At 34.8% G+C, this 5,368-nt stretch overlaps 1 pseudogene across 1 annotated transcript; it reads right to left on the minus strand.

The window, feature by feature from the left end:
* Positions 1 to 297: 297 nt before the first annotated feature.
* LOC146921092 (putative disease resistance protein RGA3) lies at positions 298 to 4,860 on the minus strand (annotated as a pseudogene). Its single transcript, XR_015011995.1, has 3 exons — positions 1,956 to 4,860; positions 1,689 to 1,772; positions 298 to 1,053 (listed from the first exon to the last, which is right to left on the minus strand). The product of XR_015011995.1 is annotated as a putative disease resistance protein RGA3 (transcript).
* Between the last annotated feature and the right edge of the window lie 508 nt (positions 4,861 to 5,368).

Genomic DNA, 5,368 nt, shown 5'->3' on the forward strand with positions numbered 1-5,368 from the left:
ACAATGATGGAGATGCTGCCATTTGAAATTTAAAGTGCTGAAAAGACTAAATAATCTCTTGACAATTGGAAAATCAATGAAAGGTTCATGGTAATGAACTCTGACTAGACATCATGTGTTGATTCTTGCTTTAAAACAATTTCAGTTTTGTCTTGATTTCATCCTCTTGCGGAATGAATTGGATGTTGCACTTGCAAATCAAGAGATGTATATGATTATTGATGTGATAAATTTTTGAATTTTGAGTAGTGTTTCATTATCTTTCTATGTAACTGCCCTAACATTCTAGCATTTGGATATTAGAAATGTTAATAATTTATTGTGCACACATAAACTAGCTCTGGATAAAACACATGCATTATTCCTGTTGTTCATATTATTATTACTATGTATAATGTTCCATTGTTTCACATTAACCTTATATGCATCTAGAGTGAAGCCGATATTTTCACTGTCAGTTTGTCGAATAAAGCGCATGCATTGGTTCTTCAGCATCCATCATTGATGAGTTGTGATACAAGAGATTCAGTTGCACATGAATTTTACTAGCTAGTCCTCAGTGACTCATCTTTTTGACAACCTCCAATATGAGCTTGGTGACTTGGCAGAATAGACTAGGCACCAACATGAGCTTTCATGTCTTCTGAACAATTCTGTGATTTCTTTTGCTAAGGACACAAAGGAATCATGTTTCCTAATGAAGAAATTAGGAAAATCAAATAAGGTCCTGTATCATTTGGCTGCCGCAGATTTTACAATTCGCGTTGTGTCAGCTACAGAAACTTGGGGAGAAACAGTCTGTTATCACATGAGTGATAGCTGGCATATGAATTGTTGTTCCAGTGGATTTTCTGACCCTTGACAAAGGCAGAATTAATTGATGTAACAGATTTTGAATGAACCCTTAGCATTGGACTCATTATTCCTTGGTTTATCTATCACAGTATTCCAAGATTTCTCATGATTTGAATTTGCGGTTTCACTTGCAAATCAGGAGATGGTTGAAGGAATGACGGCCGCTAGAAGTTCTTGCAGGGATGTATCGTCTCCTTACTGACAACCAACATAACATAAATATCAGTTAGCACAGTCTAAATTAAATATTATACAATACAATATATCTAAACTAGGACTATATAAACACTATGGGTAGAAAGACGGAAGGAGAGTGTCTCAGGCAATGAAAGGAAAGAAGAGATTAATAATTATTAATTCGGCCACCTAAATGTTAGAATCTGTACTTATTGTAATGAGAAGATTATCAGCAATTAACGAGGATACAAAGAAGGATGCATAAAGCATGAACACAGACTTATATGTTGTTTTATACAATTTTGGTGTTTTTTGTAATTATTTTTCTAAAGTATTTACATGATAAATTTGAATTTGAATTTCTCAAATCCATGTTTTACAAATCAGTTAAAAAAAATTATCTCAGATTTTAAGTTATCAGTGCATATTTGTTTTTCAACTCCATATAAACATAATAAATGAGAATGTCCTAAGTCTTAATCATACTAAATACAAAAAGTTTCAGGTCTAATATAACATTCAAAAAGCTTTATCAACATAGTACAGTGGCATTATTTGTTATCCACATTAGAGATAAAACTATAATCCATTAGATCTGAAACAAGAATAATGCTATGAGTAATGACTTTAAAAATCAAAAGCATCAAGCACTTTACCTTCCTTTAGATATGAACAATAAACTACATACGCAAGGGAAATGAAACTCAAATCTTTATCCCTCTAATGCCTAAAACAGGAACCTGTGAAAAAAAAGTATAACACAAGAATGAAACTTAATGGCAACCCAGAATCAATAAAAGCCTTAACAAAATTCTCAATACAATACAATAAAAGAGTTTAGAAGAGGCATGATTATAGGCGTACAATATAATAAATCAAAGGGTCAAAATGTATTAAGAGGTGGCAAGAGATCCAAAACATACCTACAAGAGTTTGAATGTGAGATATTTTTGGCCAATCCTCACCTGTTTCCCTTTTACATCGTCTCTCCAACTCAGGACAACCATAAATAATCAAAATTTTCAGAGCATTAAAGCTTTGAATGCTCTCCGGAAGACAAATCAACTTCGGATAATTATAAAAGTTTAGATGTTGAAGCGAACTAAGGTTTCCTGAAGAGTCTGGTAATGATGTCAGGTTTGGAAGATTGCTTAACAATAACACTTGAAGCGAACAAAGGTTTCCTAAAGAGTTTGAAAGAGTCAGGTTTAGAAGATCCTCCAATATTAACGATTTAAGAGCAGTCACATCTTGTAAAGCCTCACCCAAACTTTCTATTTCTGAGCAACTGGTAATCCACAATTTCTTAAGAGAAGTGAGGTTTCTTAGCATCCCATCTGGAAAACATTTTAGCTCTTTAAAATTGTCAAATCCGAGGGATTCAAGACTATCAAGTTTATGAATTGAACTTAGTAAACCATGGTTGCATTTCCCACTTATTGTCATTTCTTTGAGAGATGGAAGGCAAGGCAAGGCAAACAAATTAGGACATTCCGTTATTTGTAGTTTAGAAAGGTGCTAGAACATATTTTCACTATCCTCCCTTGATAACCTTGTCAGATTTGGTAGCTTGTCCAATTTTAGAATTTCTAGAGAAGGTACTTTCCCATATTGTGTGAGGTGTAAACAGCTTTTGCAATTTATGAGACATAACTCTCGTAAATGTATTAAAGAAGGACTAGACATCCACTCTGGGAAATAGGAACCTGTATATCCTTCCACCCACAATTCTTGAAGTTGTTGGGTATAAGGTTGAAGCCCTTCAAGAATCTTCTCCACATTTTCCTGCAATTCGGACTCTTCATCCCACGACAACAACAAAGCCTTCACGTGCTTATCCAACATGTTGGCTTCTTTAGCATCTTCTACACTTTGCACTCTCTCAAGGTGCTTGATGTGAAGAAAATCTACTTTCAAATTTAAATGTCCTAATTCTGCCAAAAGGTTTCCCTTGCAAACAACATACATGCTCAAAGTCCTCAGTGAAGTCATCTTCCCTATATTGGGAGGTAAATTTGATAGGCTCTCACAAAAATTCAAGGATAGATGTTGTAGAGCTTTCAAGCGTATCAAATTATTAGGCAATTTTTGGAGGTTAAAACAAACGTCTAATTTCAAAGTTTGTAAATTCCACAAATTGCATATGGATTCTGGAAGAGTTTCAAAAGAACCATAAGAAAGATCCAAGTACTTTAAACTCTTCAAATGACCAATTGAAGATGGCACTTTTCTTGAATAAGAATGCACCTTAAGTACCCGTAAAGAACGAAATTTGGATACATTGAGTGGAAGATACCGTGATCTAACATCTAATGATCTTATGTAGGTCCTCAAAGAATCTACACGATGAAATCCCACTATCATTTTGTTTTTGAGAAACAGTTCCATTATCAATTGAGAGATGGCGGATTCTTTCTAACGTACTAGGCAGGTCATCGTTTATTGTACTGCAACACACCTCTTCTGAAATTGATTGAGCAAGATCGTGCATCTTAAAACTTGTAATTTTTCCAAATACATCTGTCTCAATGTCTTGAAAAAAATGATCTCCAATATAATTCATTCCACACATCATCACCGATATCTTCCTCGTCCAAAATTTTATTGGATGAAATAAACCCATTAGCAATCCAAAGCTCAATGAGAAACTGCTTGCTTATTATTTCAGCTTTGGGAAATAGTGCACAAAAGGAAAAACATTGTCTCAGTTTAACTGGCAAATTCAAGTAACTTAATCTCAATGAAGGCATGACAGTATCTTCATCTCCTAAACACCATAGTTTGCTTTCCTTGACATAGTGCCACACTTTTTCCTCTCTTTTAAGGCGCAAGAAACTTTCCTTGACATAGTGCCACACATCATCCAATACAAGAAAAAATGTTTTTCCTTGCAATAAATCTTGAAGTCTTGTTTGTAGTGGCTCTAGATCCAAATCATCACACACCTTCTTAGTAGCATCTTCAATGATCGCTTTCGTTATTCTCTTTAAACTAAAATCTGCTGAAACACACACCCGCATTCTCGTGTCAAAGTGGTTGACCACCCTTTCATATTTGTAGATAAGTTAGGCAAGTGTTCTTTTTCCGAATCCGCCTTGACCCACAATTGGAAAGACGACAAATCCTCAAAACCAGAAGCATTGTCAACCAAAAAATCTACAATTTTATTTGTATCTTCATCTCTTCCATAGACTTGAAGTTGAGAAATGATTGAGGTGGTTTGGCGCCAGTCAGGGACACCGCTTCTCTTCTCTCTGACTATTTCGGTCAAATGAAACTTGGTTCTTTCTGCAGCTATTTCATCTAACCTCTCTTGTATGTTCTTCATTTTCTTAGCAATTTTGTAATGGAAAGCAACTTGTTTTGGATGAAATTAAAGAGGATAAAAAAGATCTATGTACCTTATCAGGTAGTCCACCCTTGGATCCTTTGTACTCCAACTCTAGTGCTTTGGTGGAACACTCGTCTAAGATGTCATCTACGGCGTAAGCAGCATCTATAAGCTTAAGCAGCCAATCCTTGATAGCTTTGTCAGTGAATTGTTTCTCCTCAGCATAGTGAACGAACTTTTCAGACTTTCGAAATCTTTTTCGAAACCAAGAAATAGGTCAATCTTCTTCTGAATGAGTGAGCTCAAATTGTCAAGGACAAGTTCAAGCACAGCTTCAACCATCTTCTAAGTTGTAAGTCGATAGCAAAATGAAGGTATAGGTTTGTTTGTTTGTTTGTTTGTTTGTTTGTATGTCTGAGAATTGAAGTGTGATAGTATCAAGGATTAACAATAAAGATTGGTATATATGAATTGCGTCCATTAATAATGAATTATTTTCGGAGTTTTGCTACAAGTTGATATGCAATAATGCTGTCCGGATTGTTTAAAATTTTGCGTCCGATCAACAATGGTCCCACCACTAATAATGCTGTCTGGATTTTTTTTAATTCATAGTTGATGAAGTTTCAGCTTTTTTTAATTCATAGATGAGATGATAGTAACAATCTTCACTGCAGTAGGTCATAACCAGTTGAATTGCTGTCACAACTAGATCGTGGACCCGTGCGATATATTAGTAATCTAGGACCACAACATCACATGAATATAAATTAAAACAACGTGAAATATATTATAATTGAAACATCATTCAACATCACATCTGTAATAATAATATTAACTACCAAACATTTTGGAACACTTTTTTTTTGAAACGGCAAATGTTATTCACGTCGAGAAAATGCAAGAGGCATATAAACTCGGGGAAGAAACAGAATAATACAAATAGGTGTCGTATATATACGGAACACCCGCCAAAACAAACAATGAAAACCTCCCAAATAATGA

Source organism: Medicago sativa, chromosome 5 (genome assembly GCF_051527215.1).
Source record: "Medicago sativa cultivar Bolivia chromosome 5, Bolivia_mono, whole genome shotgun sequence".
In the NCBI taxonomy this organism is placed as follows: domain Eukaryota; kingdom Viridiplantae; phylum Streptophyta; class Magnoliopsida; order Fabales; family Fabaceae; genus Medicago; species Medicago sativa.